The following is a 19,756-nucleotide window of genomic DNA, read 5'->3' as shown; positions in this document are numbered from 1 at the left end:
GATGGACACTTCACTGTCACACAACAGGCTTTGACTTGATGTGCGGCTCCTGGGACACCTGTCACCCTCTATCATGTCTCCCCCAAACTGCACCATTTCCACCCACATTTCACCCAAGCTGCTCCACATCTGGTCACCTTGCCCCCAGGCTACCCTGTACTTGGCCACTTCTCCTCCAGATGGCTCCATATGTGGCCGCCTCTCCCACAGACTGCTCCATATCTAGCCATTTCTCCTCCAGACTGCTCTGTACTTGCCTGCGTATCATTATCTTTTATAGTTTACCCAAACTTTGGGCATTATATTGTGTTTTTGTGCATTTAAATTAATTCAAGTGCATTTTTTCCAAAACATTTGCATTTGAAACCGCTGCACAAATATTATGTGACTTAAAGATATGCAACACCCACCATTTTGTTCTTTAGGGCATCTGCTTAAAAAAAACAAAGAAATATGTTTGGAGGTTTTAAATAATTTTCTAGCAAACAAAATATGCTTTTTTACATGTAGGAGAGAAATGTCAGAACTGGCCTGGACTGGAAGAGGTTAAACAACTCCTTGGGGTAGGTACCCGACATGAGTAGAAGAAAACATGCATGGCCTGACAGCTAATTACAGTGCCTTGAAAAAGTATTCATATAATGAATTTTCCACATTTTGTCATGTTACAACCAAAAATGTAAATAATTTTTATTGGGATTTTATGTGATAGACCAACACAAAGTGGCACATAATTGTGAAGTGGGAAAAAAAAAAAAAATTATAAATGGTTTTCAATTTTTTTTTTACAAATAAATATCTGAAAAGCGTGGCGTGCATTTGTATTCAGCCCCCAAGTCAATACTCAATTGGATTTAGGTCTGGACTGGGCCATTCTAACACATGAATATGCTTTGATCTAAACAAGGGATCTACAAACTACGGCCCCCCAGCTTTTTGCGGATCTACACGTCCCATGTGGCATTGTAAAACTGACATTCACAGACATGACTAGGCAAGATGGGAATTGTAGTTCCTGAACAACTGGAGGGCCGTAGTATGGAGACCCCTAATCTAAACTATTCCATTGTAGCTCTGGCTGTATGTTTAGGTGAACCTCTGCCCCAGTCTCAAGTCATTTGCAGACTCTAATGCCGCGTACACACGACCGGACTTTTTGACGGACCTGGGCCGGCAGACTGGAATCCGTCTGACAATTCGATCGTGTGTGGGCTCCAGCGGACTTTTTCTTCCCAAAATTCCGGTGGACCTAGAAATAAAACTTGCTTCAAATATTTCAGACGGACTCGAGTCTGGTCGAAAAATCCGGTAGTCTGTGTGCTAGTCCCCGACAGAGGGCAGCTATTGGCTACTGGCTATGAACTTCCTTTTTCTACGTCATCGTGTTCAAATCCGTCAGACTTTTGGAGTGATCGTGTGTGGCCAAGTCTGTTTGAAAGTCCAGTGGACCTCAGTTGCAAAGTCCGTCCGTCCAAGTTCGTCGAAAAGTCTGGTCGTGTGTACGCGGCATAACAGATTTTCTTCTAAGATTGCCCTGTATTTGGCCCCATCCATCTTCCCACCAACTCTGACCAGCTTCCCTGTCCCTGCTGAAGAAAAGCTTCCCCACAACATGATGCTGCCACCACCATGTTTGACGGTGGGGATGGTGTCTTCAGGGTGATGTGCAGTGTTAGTTTTCCACCACACAAAGCGTTTTGCTTTTAGGCCATAAAGTTAAATTCTGATCTCATCTGACCAGAGCACCTTCTTCTGAATGTTTACAGTGTTCCTCCCACATGGCTTCTCACAAACTGCCAATCTTATGGCTTTCTTCGTGCTACTCTTCCATAAAGGCCAGATTTGTGGAGTGCACGACTAATAGTTTTCCTGTGGACAGATTCTCCCACCTGAGCTGTGAATCTCTGTAGCTCCTCTAAAGTAACCACGGGCCTCTTGGCTGCTTCTCTGATTAATGGGCTCCTTGCCTGGCCTGTCAGTTTAAGTGAATAGGGATGGCCGAACTGTTCGCCCGGCGGTCGGTTCATGGCAGACTATTGCCGCTGTTTGCCCAGCAGACTTACGTGTTTACTGTGTAAAAGAACTTTGACCTATGATGACACATCCATCATGTGGTACAGGACTAGGGATGGCCGAACGGTTCGCCCGGCGGTCGTTTCGCGGCGAATTTCGGCTGTTCACCGTCCGCCCAATCGGCGGACTTTTGCCGCCGTTCGCCCGGCGGACTTCCGTGTTTACTGTGTAAAAGAACTTTGACCTATGATGACACATCCATCATGGGGTACAGGACAGCCAATTGAGACATTACAGCACATGGACACTTGGACATTCCCCCTAACTTATAAATACACCCGATCCGGCGGCCATTTTACATTCTTTCTTCTGTCACTATAGGGAGAGGTTGCTGTGTGGAGCAGGGAGAGACTGCAGTGACCCAAATCGCTAGCTATTTGTTCCACAAAAGTTCTTAGCAGGACTGGTATAGGTGTTAGGTGTAGTTCAGGATATAGGTTTGAGGCAGTGCTGTGCTACTGATTTTTGCAGCAGCCTGTCTTTTGTCAGTGTAGAGAGAGGGACAGGACGCTGTGTGCTGCAGGGACAGTCAGTTTAATCATTAGCCGTTACTATTAGGTCCACAAAAGTGCTATTCAAGTTATTGTTCCAGCAGCCTCTGTTTTGTCAGTTTAAATAGGGACAGGCAGGAAGCTGTGTGTGAGGCAGTGAGGGAGTCAGTTTAATCAGTAGCCGTTACTATTAGGTCCAGAAAGGTTCTTTTCAGGACTGGTATGGTAATAGGCTTGCACACGTATAATATTCTTTCTTCCAAATATAGAAAGAATATTATACTTGACTGCTGCCCTTCTGCTGCAGTAGTCCTTTATCAGTATAGGGACTGAGGTACAGTCTGCTAATCATTCACAACCTACTTGTTCCACAAAGGTCCATATAAGGACTGGTAAGGTATAGGGTACTACAGTACATAGGGTTGGGTGAGGTACAGTCTGCTATTCCTTAAGGACTGATATAGGTCCACAATACATAGGGTTGAGGTGCACTACTGCTGATTGCTGCCCTTCTGCTGCAGTAGTCCTTTATCAGTATAGGGACTGAGGTACAGTCTGCTAATCATTCACAACCTACTTGTTCCACAAAGGTCCTTATAAGGACTGGTAAGGTATAGGGTACTACAGTACATAGGGTTGAGTGAGGTACAGTCTGCTATTCCGTAAGGACTGGTATAGGTCCACAATACATAAGGTTGAGGTGCACTACTGCTGACTGCTGCAGTAGTCCTTTATCAGTATAGGGACTGAGGTACAGTCTGCTAATCATTCACAACCTACTTGTTCCACAAAGGTCCTTATAAGGACTGGTAAGGTATAGGGTACTACAGTACATAGGGTTGGGTGAGGTACAGTCTGCTATTCCTTAAGGACTGGTATAGGTCCACAATACATAGGGTTGAGGTGCACTACTGCTGACTGCTGCCCTTCTGCTGCAGTAGTCCTTTATCAGTATAGGGACTGAGGTACAGTCTGCTAATCATTCACAACCTACTTGTTCCACAAAGGTCCTTATAAGGACTGGTAAGGTATAGGGTACTACAGTACATAGGGTTGAGTGAGGTACAGTCTGCTATTCCGTAAGGACTGGTATAGGTCCACAATCCATAGGGTTGAGGTGCACTACTGCTGACTGCTGCCCTATACTGCAGAAGTCCTTTATCAGTATAGGGACTGAGAGTTTTGTCACAGGGTCATTTAAAAAATGACAGGCAGAGGAAGAGGCAGGCCCTTCCACAGGGGTGGTAGGGGTAGGGCAGGAGCAACAGGCTTGAGCCAAAGTGGGAAGTTGCAGAAGGTGCGTTCAATTCATTTAAAGGACGCACCAGACTTGGTTGAGTGGCTCACTCAGCCTTACTCTTCTGCACCCTCCTCATCCTCTCGATCTGCACCCTCTTCTTCACTCTCTGCTATGTGCACCCCCAAAGACACTACCACCAACAACACCACCACCACCACATACCTTCCGCTTGAGTCACAGGAATTATTTTCCGATCCATATCAAGACATTTCTTATGCGCAGCCACTCTTGGTATTGGATCAGGAAGAGGAGGTAGCAACAACCGCCACTCAGCAGTCTGACGACAGTACCCAGATCAGCCCAAGGAGGAGGTTGGTCCCCGGTGTTGCTGCCTACTCCGAGATCTCTACTTATAGCGGTGGGGAAGGTGACGTCGATGATGACGTGTCTAGTGCTGTCACGTGGGTGCCCACAAGAGAGGAAGAGGAGGGGAGTTCAGAGGGAGATATGGACCAGCAGATAGGGAGGAGAAGCAGGAATAACTTACATTGCACAGGAGGGACAAAGCAGACTGCAAATGTATCAGGAGCGAGTCATCGACCATGTACGGTCACATCTGGCGCTCCCAGGACACCGGCACATGGCTCCGCAGTGTGGGCTTTTTTTAACGTGTCCGCTGCTGACAATAGCGTTGCCATCTGCAATCTTTGCAGTCAACGCATTAGTCGCGGTAAGCCCAACACTCATCTAGGGACAACCTCCTTAAGAAGGCACATGAGCAGCCATCACCGAGCCCAGTGGGAGCAACAGAACACACAAAGCCACACTCCAGGCTCTCACCGTCCAGCCTCGTCTTCTACTTCTCCTTCTCCTCACAATTGTCCTCCACTCCACCTTCCATCACGCCAAGCTCATGTTTTTCTGCAAAAAGGCAGGCTTCCGTGGGCCTAATGTGTGAGCGTAAAAAAATGATAACCCTCTTGCCCAACGGTTGACGGCTGGCTTGTCAGAACTCATAGCCCGCCAACTACTGCCATATAAACTGGTGGACTCGGAGGCCTTTCGCAAATTTGTGGCCATTGGAACACCACAATGGAAGGTCCCAGGAAGGAAGTATTTCTCACAGAAGGGCATCCCAGAGCTATATGGCTATGTTCAGCGGCAAGTGAATGTATCTCTGGCACACAGTGTCGGTGCCAAGATACATCTGACCACAGACACGTGGTCTAGCAAACACGGGCAGGGAAGGTATATCACTTTTACTGCCCACTGGGTGAACCCTCTGACGGCCGTCAAGCATGTAACCCGTGGCACCCGTGTAGATTTGGTTTTACCGCCACGGATTGCATGCAGGCCTGGCTCTTCTTCTCCTCCTCCTCCATCCTCCTCCCTCTCCTCCTCGGCTGACTCCTCCTTTTCCGCTGCTAGCGTCTCTTCCGCTGCGCCGCCCAAGCTCCCCCGAACCTATTCGACATGCCAGGTGAGACGTTGCCATGCCGTGCTGCGTCGGTTGTGCCTGGAAGCCAAGAGCCACACTGGCCCGGCACTCCTTTCAGCTTTGCGGTCACAGGCAGATCAGTGGCTAACACCGCTCAATTTGACAGTTGGTAAAGTGGTGTGTGACAACGGTGCCAATCTGCTTAGCGCATTGAAACAGGGCAAAATGACGCACGTGCCATGCATGGCACACGTCTTAAACTTGGTCGTGCAGCGATTCGTTGTCAAATACCCTGGGGTCCAGGACATCTTGCGGCAGGCAAGGAAAATCTCGGCCAATTTCAGAAGATCTTACACGGCCATGGCTCGCCTTGCTGACATTCAGCGGCGACACAATCTGCCGGTCAGACGCCTTATTTGCGATTGCCCGACGCGATGGAACTCAACCTTCCATATGCTTGATAGGCTGCTCCAGCAGAAACGTGCAGTTAATGTCTACCTGTATGAATTCTGTGGCAGAACAGGTTCTGGGGAGCTGGGTTTTTTTTCACCGCGCCAGTGGCTGCTCATGCGCGACGCATGCAGACTTCTGCGGCCATTTGAGGAGATCACCAAACTGGTCAGTCGCAGCCATGGCACCATCAGTGACATGGTACCTTATGCCTTCTTTATGGAGCATGCGTTGCGTCGTGTCATTGATCAAGCTGTGGAGGAGCAGGAGCATGAAGATGAGGAAGTCGCAATGCTGGATGAATTCCCAGGGGGGGGGCTACTCTATCTGAGACAAGTGAACAACAGGAATCTGAAGAGGAGTCAGAGGAGGATGGTGCCGGGGCGGATGAGGAGGAGCAAGAAGAGCATGCTTTAAACCTTTCTGGGATCCCTGTTGTGCGTGGATGGGGAGAGAAGAATGAAGAGGACGACATTATCCTGGATGATGAGCAGGAGCCAGGCCAAAACAACGCTTCCAGTTTAGTGCAAATGGGGGCCTTCATACTCCAGTGTTTTAACAGGGACCCCCGTATAAAAAGCATAAGGGTCAAGGACCAGTACTGGGTGGCAATGTACTTAGACCCCCGGTACAAACACAAAATGGTGGAAATGTTACAGCCGTCACAGAGGGCTGTCAGAATGGAGCACTTCCAGGCCTTGCTTCGAGAAATGCTGCATTCTGCTTTTGCGTGCGCTGGCAGAGGAGCAATTCCCACTCCCAGAGAAGGAGTTGCGGGTACCAATCCAACAGCGCCTGCAAGAAGAGGCCGGTTTGAAGATGTGTTAGTGACTTCTGATATGAGGTCATTCTTTCAGCTGACCCATCGACAGGTGTCATCCGAATCCAGCATCAGGGAACGCCTAGACCGACAGGTGTCCGACTACATCGGGTTAACGGCCGATGTGACGCTCTGAGGAGTGATGAACCCCTGGACTACTGGGTGGGCAGGCTTGACCTCTGGCCAGAGCTTGCCCAATTTGCAATCAAACTGTTGGCTTGCCCCTCGTCCAGTGTCCTGTCCAAAAGGACGTTCAGCGCAGCAGGGGGGATTGTGACCGATAAGCGTACTCGCCTAGCTCATGACAGTGTTAACTACCTCACATTTCTAAAAATGAATGAGGCATGGATCTCGGAGGAAGTCAACACATGTGACCAGTAGACCATGTATATGTCTAGAAACTATTTTTTTAATCGAGCACACAGACCTTCTTTCTTCATTTGGCTCACTTCCTTGTACAAAAAAAGCACACCGTACTATATGCCCGTACCCTCCTGTTTGAAGAGGTTGAGCAGTGTCATATTTCTACTGGGGCTGCTTATTATGAGGGGCTCCCACCATCCCTGTGCTGTGCTGACTTCCTCCTGGGGCTGCTTATTATGAGGGGCTCCCACCATCCCTGTGCTGACTTTCTCCTGGGGCTGTACCTCTGCTGTGCATATTATGAGGGGCTCCCACCATCCCTGTGCTATGCTCATTATGAGAGGCTCCCACCATCCCTGTGCTATGCTGACTTCCTCCTGGGGCTGCTTATTATGAGGGGCTCCCACCATCCCTGTGCTGACTTCCTCCTGGGGCTGCTTATTATGAGGGGCTCCCACCATCCCTGTGCTGTGCTGACTTACTCCTGGGGCTGTACCTCTGCTGTGCATATTATGAGGGGCTCCCACCATCCCTGTGCTATGCTCATTATGAGGGGCTTCCACCATTCCTGTGCTATGCTGACTTACTCCTGGGGCTGCTTATTATGAGGGGCCCCCACCATCCCTGTGCTATGCTGACTTACTCCTGGGGCTGTACCTCTGCTGTGCATATTATGAGGGGCTCCCACCATCCCTGTGCTATGCTCATTATGAGGGGCTCCCACCATCCCTGTGCTATGCTGACTTACTCCTGGGGCTGCTTACAGTGCAGGTGTCAGTGCTGCATATCACGGTGCAGGTGTCATTGCTTTATGTCACACTGCTGATGTCAGTGCTCTCTATCACGGTGCTGGTGTCAGATCACTTTATCACGGTGCAGGTGTCATTGCTGTATGTCACTGCTCTCTATCACGGTGCTGGTGTCAGATCACTCTATCACGGTGCAGGTGTCATTGCTGTATGTCACGCTGATGTCAGTGCTCTCTATCACGGTGCTGGTGTCAGATCACTCTATCACAGTGCAGGTGTCAGATCACTCTATCACGGTGCAGGTGTCATTGCTGTATGTCACGCTGCTGATGTCAGTGCTCTCTATCACGGTGCTGGTGTCAGATCACTCTATCATGGTGCAGGTGTCAGTGCTCTATATCACGGTGCTGGTGATCATCTCCTGCACCCTCTTCTTTGCCTACCTCTCCTCCATTGCCTTCATGCACTCCACAGTCCTGAACTGTCACAATTTCACATATAAAAAAAGAATGCTTGTAGTTGTCGATCCCAGATTCACCTCATACACGTGTTATGTCATTGGCCATGTGGTGGGATTATGTGTGCACAGCTAGTAATTATTTTGTGGCTACAAATTTGACCTGTAGGTTTGTAAAGTTCGCCTCCCATTGAAGTCAATGGGGCCCGCCGCAAACGTTATGGTTCGCGAACTATCGGCCGCGTTCGCGAAACCTCCCGTCGGAAGTTCGTCCATCACTATAAGTGAACAGCCAAGTCTTTGTAGGTTTGCAGGTGTGCCACACTCTTTCCATTCTCGGATGATGGATTGAACAGTGCTCCGTGAGATGTTCAAAGCTTGGGATTTTTTTTTATAACTGCTTTAAACTTCTCCACAACTTTATCCCTAACCTGTCTGGTGTGTTCCTTGGCCTTCATGATGCTGTTTGTTCACTAAGGTTCTCTAATGCCGCGTACACACGATCAAATTGTCTGGCGGACTTAGTCCGCTGGACCACAGTACGCCGGACAATTCGATCGTGTGGGCTCCAGCGGACTTTTTCATCGTAAATGTCCGGAGGCCTTAGAAAGTAGTTTTGACTCAAAATTTGTCTGCTGGACTTGGCTTTCAGCGGACAATTTGTTCGTCAGTGTGCTAGTCCGGCGGACTAAGAATGACGCATGCTCTGAAGCAAGTACAATAAGGAAGCTATTGGCTACTGGCTATTGAACTTCCTTTTTCTAGTCCCATCGTACGTGCTGTACGTCATCGCGTTAGAAATCGCCGGACTTTCGGAGTGTCCGTGTGTGGCCAAGTCCGTTCGTTATAAAGTCCAGCGGATTGTTTGCCGGACCAAGTCCGCCGGACAATTCGATCTTGTGTACGCGGCATAAGAAACCTCTGAGGGCTTAACAGAACATGATACAGTGGTGTGAAAAAGTGTTTGCCCCCTTCCTCATTTCCTGTTCCTTTGCATGTTTGTCACACTTAAGTGTTTCGGAACATCAAACTAATTTAAACAATAGTCAAGGACAACACAAGTAAACACAAAATGCAATTTGTAAATGAAGGTGTTTATTATTAAAGGTGAAAAAAAATCCAAACCATCATGGCCCTGTGTGAAAAAGTGATTGCCCCCTAAACCTAATAACTGGTTGGGCCACCCTCAGCAGCAACAACTGCAACCAAGCGTTTGCGATAACGTGCAATGAGGCTTTTACAGCGTCCTGGAGGAATTTTGGCCCACTCATCTTTGCAGAATTGTCCTAATTCAGTTACATTAGAGGGTTTTCGAGCATGAACGGCCTTTTTAAGGTCATACCACAACATCTCAATAGGATTCAGGTCAGGACTTTGGCTAGGCCACTCCAAAGTCTTCATTTTGTTTTTCTTCAGCCATTCGGTGGTGGACTTGCTGGTGTGTTTAGGATCATTGTCCTGCTGCAGAACCCAAGTTCGTTTCAGCTTGAGTACACGAACAGATGGTCGGACATTCTCCTTCAGGATCTCTTGGTAGACAGCAGAATTCATAGTTCCTTTTATCACGGCAAGTCTTCCAGGTCCTGAAGCAGCAAAACAGCCCCAGACCATCACACTACCACCACCATATTTTACTGTTGGTATAATGTTCTTTTTATGAAATGCAGTGTTCCTTCTACGCCAGATATACTTGGACACACACCTTCCAAAAAGTTCCACTTTTGTCTCATCGGTCCACAGAATGTTGTCCCAAAAGTCTTGGGGATCATCAAGATGTGTTGTGGAGAAATTGAGACGAGCTTTGATGTTCTTTTTGCTCAGCAGTGGTTTTCTCCTTGGAACTCTGCCATGCAGGCCATTTTTGCCCAGTCTTTTCCTGATGGTGGAGGCATGAACGCTGACCTTAACTGAGGCAAGTGAGGCCTGCAGTTCCTTGGACGTTGTTGTGGGGTCTTTTGTGACCTCTTGGATGAGTCGTCGCTGCGCTCTTGGGGTAATTTTGGGCGGCCGGCCACTCCTGGGAAGGTTCACCACTGTTCCATGTCTTCGCCATTTGTGGATAATGGCTCTCACTGTGGTTCGCTGGATTCCCAAAGCTTTGGAAATGGCTTTATAACCCTTTCCAGACTGATAGATCTCAATTACTTTCTTTCTCAATTGTTCCTGAATTTCTTTGGGTCTCGGCATGATGTGTAGCTTTTAATGATCTTCTGGTGGACCTTACTGTGTCAAGCAGCTCCTATTTAAGTGATGCCTTGATTGTGAACAGGTGTGGCAATAATCAGGCCTGGGTGTGGATAGAGAAATTGAACTCAGGTGTGGACAACCACAGTTATAGTATGTTTTAACAAGGGGGGCAATCACTTTTTCACACAGGGCCATGATGGTTTGGATTTTTTTTCACCTTTAATAATAAACACCTTCATTTACAAATTGCATTTTGTGTTTACTTGTGTTGTCCTTGACTATTGTTTAAATTGGTTTGATGTTCCGAAACACTTAAGTGTGACAAACATGCAAAGGAACAGGAAATGAGGAAGGGGGCAAACACTTTTTCACACCACTGTATGTGCCACTTTGTGTTGGTATATCACATAAAATCCCAATAAAATACATTTTACGTTTTAGTTTGTAACATGACAAATGGAGAAAATTTCAACGAGGAAGAATACTTCTTCAAGGCACTCTATGTTGGTTTATCCTTCTTCGGTGGGGGGAAATAACTGAAATCTCACAGAAATCTTGATTGACTAAAGTCCACGTCAAATTTACAATAAACTTTACTTGGCGACCACATCTAGGACCTGCTGCTCACTCTTTGAAGCCTCTCCTTTGAATCCGGTGTGTACTCTCAGTTGCGAGACTGGACCTATCAATGAAACATTTCCCGTATTCAACATGAATATGGCTTCTTCCCACAGTGAACCTTTTCATGCTTTGTAAGACCCGCTTTATAGGAATAACATTTTGCACACTTAGAACAGGAGTAAGGCTTATCCCCCGTGTGAGTCCGCTGATGTGAAATAAGACAGTCCTTCCGGGTGAAACACTTCCCGCACTCAGGACAGGAAAATGTCTTGTCGGCCGTGTGAAGCCTCTGATGGTTAGAAAGATTACGCCTTCCTGTAAACCGCTTTCCACATATCGAGCACGAATATGGCTTCACCCCGGTGTGAGTCAGGCGATGTTTGGCTAGCGTCTGTTGCAGCCTGAAAGTTTTCCCGCACTCGGAGCACTTGTGTGGCTTCTCCCCGGTATGCATCATGTGATGTTTAGTGAGACTTTGTTTTAGCGGAAAACGCATTCCGCATTCGGAACATGAAAACGGCTTCTCACCCGTGTGCGTTTTGCGATGTCGGACGAGCTGCGACTTCTGTACAAAACGTCTACCGCAGTCAGAACAGGAAAACTGTAATTCGCCGGTGTGGATTTTTTGATGAGTTTGCAGCTGGGAATTATAAAGGAAACCTTTCCCGCATTCGGGGCAGGAATATGGCTTCTCTCCCATGTGACTCATCTGATGCCGGACGAGACATGACTTCTGGATAAAACATTTGCTGCAAATGGAACATGAAAATGGCTTCTCGCCGGTGTGGCTTTTTTCATGTCTCTGAAGAATGGTCCTATTGGAACAGAGTTTCCCACATTCGGAACAGGCGTATCGCCTCTCTACTGTGGGAGTTTTTCTATTTCTGCATGGAAGCTGTGATAGATCTGCAGGGTGGAGGAGACGCGGTGTGTGGTTTGGGGTAATGCCTGTTTCTTCTGCAGAATCTGAAGTGATGCCATCATCCCCTGAGCTTACAAGACTTTCTTCTATTCGGTTTGTTCTGAATTGTCCCTCTAAGGAAAACAAGCAGCAAAAACTGTTAAAGTGGTTGTAAACCTCAAACATGAAATAGGAACAAAGCATATCCCTCTATAGTGTGTACTTGTCTCAATCCAGAACATAAAGTGTAATTTCTATCTGCTGTCTCCCTCTGCTATCTGCATGAGACACTTCTGACATGTTTTCCTGACACCAAGAGATAAAAAGGTGACAGCACACAGCCTGTGATTGACAGCCCCAGTTCTGTTCCTGGGTGCTGTGTCCCTTCCCTCCAATCAAGTCTCAGAGATCTCCTTACTGAGCTCTGCAGCGTGTAACCTTAACTCTCTGCACCCTGCTTACTGAAAGCTTAGACAAGCTGTATAAATTAAAGACTTTGAACAGATGAAGAGCAGATAAACAGGTACAACTTATGTAGGAGGAATTGTTTCATCTCTGTGTATCCCCTGGGGATATGTAAGGTTTTACAGCTTACTTTAAAGTTCAACTCCAGTCACCCCTTTAGGCTACAGTACTGAACTCTCTTACTGATTTCACTGCACACTGTGAGCTTATCACATAGTTCATTAGAAGCCACAGTAAGTCAGATACAGCCTGCCTTATTTCCTGCCTGGAAAAGGTCCAACATCATCTATCCCTTTCTTCCTCTCCTGGATTTCAGTTCTTTCGATCATGGAGGCTCAGCATCACTTATGGGCATTACCTAGGGTGGTCTTCATGCAAATGTAGTCTGCCTGAGAATGCCAACTCCTCCAGACTGATGCCAAACCATTGGGGCATTCTATTATCGACATAACTCCCCCCAGGAGCCAGCCCACTGCTTGATTCAGGGCTGAGGGCTCTTGAATGGAGTACTGAGGCAGGATGCTGTGATGTTTTCTGGAAGCTATGTACAGCACTTTGCCAGCCCCTTCCACCAGACATGATCTCCTGGCATTGTATAGAGAACCAGTCTAACATTGGATATGTAAGGAAAACAGAAAGGTTTTATTAATTTGCATGTTGATGAAAGGGGGAGGAAGGAATCAGGGAAGGCCTAATACAGGCAGAATAAACTTCATCTTTAACCACTTGCTTACTGGGCACTTAAACCCCCCTCCTGCCCAGACCAATTTTCAGCTTTCAGCGCTGATGCACTTTGAATGACAATTGCGCGGTCATACAACACTGTACCCAAATGAATTTTTTATCAATTTTTTCCCACAAATAGAGCTTTCTTTTGGTGGTATTTAATTACAGCTGGGAGTTTTATTTTTTGCTAAACAAACCAAAAAAGTTGCAAAATAAAAAAAAATAAAAAAAATTATGTTTAATAGTTTGTTATAAAATTTTGCAAACAGGTAATTTTTCTCCTTCATTGAAGTGCGCCGATGAGGGGCACTGATAGGCTGCACTGGTGGGCATTGATAGGCATAGCGCCTAGAGGCGATTCAGTTCGCATTGTGCGCTATATAAGTATTTCATTCATTCAAGGCAGCACTAATAGGCACAGATAAGGCAGTACTGATGGGCACAGATAAGGCGGCACTGATGGGCAAAGATGGGCACAGATAAGATGGCACGGATGGGTGGCACTAATAGGTACCACTGATAGATGGGACTGATGGGCACTGATAGGTGGCACTGATGGGCACTGATGGGCACGGATATGTGGCACAGGGGTGCAGCACCGTTGTTGAGGCAGATTGTGGGTGGCACTGTGGGCACTGCTGGGTGGCACTGTGGGCACTGCTGGGTGGCACTTATTTATTCCTGAGGAGGGGCAGATGGGCACTGGTAAGCTGGCCGTGATCGGGACTGATGTTCCAATCACGGCCGCCGGCGATCGGCTCTTTTTTTTCTCCTCGCGCTGTCACCGCGAGGAGGAATAATAGCCGATTACCGGCTCCGTTGTATCACATGATCAGCTGTCATTGGCTGACAGCTGATCACGCGGTAAGGGGTCGGGAGTCTCATAGACTCGCCGATCACAGAGCGCGCCACGCGCCACGCGCGCCCCTCAGGGGGCGTGCAGGCCGCTCGTGCACGGGACGACGTCAATAGACGTAGTCCCGGCAAAGGAGGTCCGGGCTGTAGCCGTCATTTGGCTATAGCGCGGGTCTCAAGTGGTTAATGACTGACATTTTTTTTTTAACTTTAGGTGTTTAGTTCTCGCTATGACCCCACTAAGGAGTTTTCATTTGTTCCCTGTCCCTGTGACACCTGTAAAAAAATGTAGGAGGAGGAGTGTGTTGTACCGCAATTCTTAGCCTTTTCTTCTATACAAAAAAAAAAAATCTATTTTTGGTCGTATTCCTGCTAGAGAGATTTCCTGTCACTTCCCATCTTGACAGGAAATGAGGGTAAGTCTCCCCAACAGGGCAATATAGAGGTTCCCCAGCATAGTTTCCATACATGTAAAGCCACACCATCTTGTCAAGGCCTCTCTGATAAGTGAGGTTCCTAACTCTAAACCAGGGGTGTCAAACTAAATTTCTTTGTGGGTAGCAGTATGGTTGCCCTCAAAGGGCTGGTTGTATTTGGAGTACATTATGTACAGAGTCTAGAGTTCAGGATTATGCTGCATACAGGATAATGATGCATACAGAGTGCACAGTTCAGTAGTGCATTACATAGGGGTGTTCAGGGGTGTACAGATTGCAGGGTTTAGGGACGAGCTACGTACAGAGTGCAGGGTTCCGGTGTGTGTTACGTACAGAATGCAGAGTTCAGGGGTGGGTTATGCACAGTGTGCAGAGTTTAGGGCTGTTCTATATACAGAGTTCAAGGGTGGGCTGCACACAGAGTACATGCTTTAGGGGTGCACCAAGTACAGAGTGCAGAGTTCAGGAGTGCATTATGTACAGAGTGCAAGGTTTGGTTTAGGGGGTGTGCCACGTAGAGAGTGTAGTTTAGGGGTGTGCTATGTACAGAGTGCAGGGTTTATGGCCCGCGCTGCGTACAGAGTGCAGGGTTTATGGCCCGCGCTGCGTACAGAGTGCAGGGTTTATGGCCCGCGCTGCGTACAGAGTGCAGGGTTTATGGCCCGCGCTGCGTACAGAGTGCAGGGTTTATGGCCCGCGCTGCGTACAGAGTGCAGGGTTTATGGCCCGCGCTGCGTACAGAGTGCAGGGTTTATGGCCCGCGCTGCGTACAGAGTGCAGGGTTTATGGCCCGCGCTGCGTACAGAGTGCAGGGTTTATGGCCCGCGCTGCGTACAGAGTGCAGGGTTTATGGCCCGCGCTGCGTACAGAGTGCAGGGTTTATGGCCCGCGCTGCGTACAGAGTGCAGGGTTTATGGCCCGCGCTGCGTACAGAGTGCAGGGTTTATGGCCCGCGCTGCGTACAGAGTGCAGGGTTTATGGCCCGCGCTGCGTACAGAGTGCAGGGTTTATGGCCCGCGCTGCGTACAGAGTGCAGGGTTTATGGCCCGCGCTGCGTACAGAGTGCAGGGTTTATGGGCCGCGCTGCGTACAGAGTGCAGGGTTTATGGGCCGCGCTGCGTACAGAGTGCAGGGTTTATGGGCGCGCTGCGTACAGAGTGCAGGGTTTATGGGCGCGCTGCGTACTGAGTGCAGGGTTTATGGGCGCGCTGCGTACAGAGTGCAGGGTTTATGGGCGCGCTGCGTACAGAGTGCAGGGTTTATGGGCGTGCTACGTACAGAGTGCAGGGTTTAGGGGCACGCTACGTACAGAGTGCACGATTTAGGGGTGCATAACAGACTGAATGCAGGGTTTAGGGGTGCATTACGTACAGAGTACAGAGTGCAGGGTTTAGGGGTGCACTACATACAGAGTGCAGGGTTTAGGGGTGCACTACGTACAGAGTGCAGGGTTCAGGAGTGCATTAGGTACAGAGTTCAGGGTTCAGGAGTGCATTAGGTACAGGGTTCAGGAGTGAGCTATGTACAGATTGCACAGTTTAGGGGTGGGCTGCATAGATAGTGCAGGGTTTCAGTGTGTGTTATGTACAGAATGCAAGTCAAGGGTGTTCTGTGTACAGAGTGCAGGGTTTAGAAATGTGCAACCCCAACCCCCTGCCCAAAGTCTCCTCACATCTTTCTCCGACCTTGCCCAGCTCTAGTACCTCCCTGTGTATGCGGCTCTGCCTTGTCTTTCATGGAGATTGTGCTCTCTCTCAGATGCTGGGGTGCATACAGGGATCTGTTAGTTCTGGAAGCCACTGAGAGCAAAGCTGTCCCTTATAAACATAAAAGGCTTCTGTGTTTACAAGTGACAATGAGGAGAGGGAGCAGAGAGTTAGAGCCGGAGAGTTCCCAACTATGAGAGCCATGAGTTCCCAACTATGAGAGCCATGAGTTCCCAACTATGAGAGCCATGAGTTCCCAACTATGAGAGCCATGAGTTCCCAACTATGAGAGCCATGGGTTCCCAACTATGAGAGCCATGGGTTCCCAACTATGAGAGCCATGGGTTCCCAACTATGAGAGCCATGGGTTCCCAACTATGAGAGCCATGGGTTCCCAACTATGAGAGCCATGGGTTCCCAACTATGAGAGCCATTGGTTCCCAACTATGAGAGCCATGGGTTCCCAACTATGAGAGCCATGGGTTCCCAACTATGAGAGCCATGGGTTCCCAACTATGAGAGCCATGGGTTCCCAACTATGAGAGCCATGGGTTCCCAACTATGAGAGCCATGGGTTCCCAATTATGAGAGCCATGGGTTCCCAACTATGAGAGCCATGAGTTCCCAACTACGAGAGCCATGAGTTCCCAACTATGAGAGCCATGAGTTCCCAACTATGGCAGCCATGGGTTCCCAACTATGAGAGCCATGGGTTCCCAGCTATGACAGTCATGAGTTCCCAACTATGAGTGCCATGGGTTCCCAGCAATGAGAGCCATGAGTTCCCAGCTATGACAGTCATGAGTTCCCAGCTATGACAGCCTTGCACAAACCAAGAGCTGGCTCACCTGGAGGCTGCCCCTTCTTCCTTAAAGGAAAAGCAAAACACCAAAAGCCCAACATCACTCAAGGCAGAAGAAAACCCCATATGTATGTCTGCACCCAATCCAACAAAGCAACAAAAACAAACCGCTCAGATCAACTTAAGACTAGCAAAAAGTCCCCAACAGAGAGACAGGTGGCAATAGAAACATGATAGAGGTATTAATTCTTCCCCTCCCTACATTTAAAACAAAATAAAACATTTTAGCTGGAATAGGGCTTTAGTATGGCTGCACAACAAAGTGAGACCTGCAAGAAAGTCGGGGGCTCCCGACTCCCCCACTGGGCACATACTGTCTCCCCATTACTGTCTACTGACAGAGGAGGGAGGAGAAGAGATTGTTGTAGTGACTGAACAAGGAGAATCTGGGACTCTTCTCTGGATTTAGTATTTATTACTCACCTGTGCTGATCTCTGGAAGAATTCCCTCCTTCTTACATGGGCAATCACCCTTTGTCTCATGTTTTTCCACTTTAATATTAATCTCTTCTGCTCTGATTTCATTATCAATAGGATTTCCATCCTTCATAAAAAAGAAAAACGGTAAAATATACATACTAAGCTTACTAAATGTTATCATTCGACAGACCAATCTAAAATATGTACACTAAAAACATGCTTACTCAACCCAATCAAGCATTTGAATACACAAACTTCAAAAGTTTCATGATTTTTTTTTTTCTTTTTTAAACCACTTCGGCTTCTGGAAGGTTTACCCCCTACATGACCAGGCCGTTTTTTGCATTACAGCACTGCATTGCTTTAACTGACAATTGCGCGGTCATGCGACGTTGTAACCAAACAAAATTTCTGTCCTTTTTTCCCCACAAATAGAGCTTTCTTTTGGTGGTATTTGATCACCTCTGCATTTTTTCTGCGCAAAAAAAAAAAAAATTATATATATATATATATATATATATATATATATATATATATATATATATATATATATATATATATATATATAAAATCAGGCCAGCCCTTGCACTACATAGTTAAAGGTAAATCTAAAGGAAACTGAATGAGAAAATTGTATAAATGTATGACCAACTTAAAGTTCTAAACCCATTATTGAGGCTGACCTATCTCCTGCATGAGCTCTGGGCTAATAACTGGCACTCTGTCCAGGCTGCTGAAAGGTGAAACTGTCAATAAACAAAGCCTTTTATTTTCTTTCATGCAATCCTGACAGCTCCATTGACAGTAGTTTAAGTCTCTGTTAGAAGCACGATCTCATGCAGGAGATAGGACAATCTCCACAGGGGCCTTACAGCTCGACATCTCTGCTCCAACAGGGAGAGAATACAAGTAACCAAAAATATCAAGTAATCCTCAAAGATTGAAAGGTTGTATTTTTATAACAATTCAAAGTGAAAGTTCAGGTTACTACAGATGCCTTTTGGTGTTTTTTCTTTTAAAGATCTTTCTCTCCTCAATTATTTGACAAAACCTTTAGTCCCATCTACCTGATCATGGTGAGGGATCTCCTGATGTTCCTGGTGAGGGATCTCCTGATGTTCCCGTGTGGAGTCCCGGGAATACAGAGGACCGGGAACTCTCTCTGGGGGATTTCTGGATCCATCTGTAGAAAACAAACAAATGATGCCATAAATATAATGATGTTATATTTGCAAGTGTTGGATGGTGTGAGAAAGACCTCTGCCAAGATGTGTGTCCTTATAGATGTGATTGAGATTCAACCCCCGCTGACGAATGCTACTGAGAAAGAAAAAACATTTTACAGTATTTGACAGTTGCCCCCAGAAAAAAGGACAAAGGAGGGCATTTTCCTTTTTCTAGGGACAACTGTATAACAGAGAATAGTCCTCACTTTAAGAGAATTCCTCTCACTTCCCATTGTGTCTCTGATGCAGGAAGTAAAAGGGAAATTTCTACAATAATACACAAAAGCAAAGAAATAATATGACAGGTGTGTGACAGAACCCATTGCCACTGTGTGTTTTGGAAGGGGCTGTGGGCTCGCCTCCTACCCACAGATTATGGCCCAGCAGAGAATGTGAGATTTGAAGGGCTATTTGCCGTCTCTCACCACCTGTAGAAGATGCCACCTCCAGACATTTGTGTCCGCGGTTGCCAGTTCATCGGAACGGGGTGAATGCGGTATCTGTGGCTGGGCTCCTGGAGCCGTTTCCGGCTACCTAAACTTATTGGCCCGGCTGGGCTAAATATATACTTTTATTCCACAAACAATGTGCTTTTAGCTGATACAGGCATATACAAGATGGCAGTATTCCCAAAACGTGGGGCTATGAGCCTTGGGGACAAAACAGCACTGAGATAATGTAATGTAATTCTTCATCCCTTCTCCCCCATCCCCTTCTTGTTGCTGTGTTAATTGTGTTGGGTCAGGGAACATAGACAACGGTCTAGGGGCACCTCTCAGCAGGGAATGTGTAAGGAGGGGCTGCCTGCTTATCATAATCTCTTCATATGTTTCAACTGTAGTTGTTTGAATATACAAGTGTTGAGTTTCCATTGGTTCTTCGTTGTCCCTTACCCCCTCTAGGACAAGGGTAAGAGGAGTGTCCCTAACTGTGTTTAAAGGTACATGTTTGGTTTTTAATAAACCATTTATGCTCTGGATGTTTAACCCTCAACATCTGTGTGGCTTACGATTGCTCACGATTGAGGGGTTAAGGGCTGGTTATGGCGAATCTGCAGGCTGCGGGTGCATTTGGAACACAGGAGACACAGGTCTGGCGGAGATACTCAGCAGGGGTATCCGAGATCCATCACAAGGGGTTATAACCTATTCCTACTCTATCCAAAACGAAAGAAAAGTTTTGGTTACACATACAAATTAACTTTGGGGTTGTTCCCTCACTCAATACCGTTCAACTATTCAAAACTATTCTATTGTAAACCAACACAGC

General features: G+C 47.3%; 1 protein-coding gene across 1 annotated transcript in view; it reads right to left on the bottom strand.

Moving 5' to 3' along the window:
* Positions 1 to 19,756, bottom strand: part of LOC143957199 (uncharacterized) — a 220,478-nt gene that overhangs the window by 179,351 nt on the left and 21,371 nt on the right. The window lies entirely within an intron of this gene.

Source organism: Lithobates pipiens, unplaced genomic scaffold (genome assembly GCF_037356315.1).
Source record: "Lithobates pipiens isolate NorthernLeopardFrog02 unplaced genomic scaffold, aLitPip1_a1.2 Scaffold_51, whole genome shotgun sequence".
Taxonomy (NCBI): Eukaryota; Metazoa; Chordata; class Amphibia; order Anura; family Ranidae; genus Lithobates; species Lithobates pipiens.
Note: the sequence above shows the minus strand (reverse complement) of the source record. Positions and strands in the feature narration are given on the sequence as shown.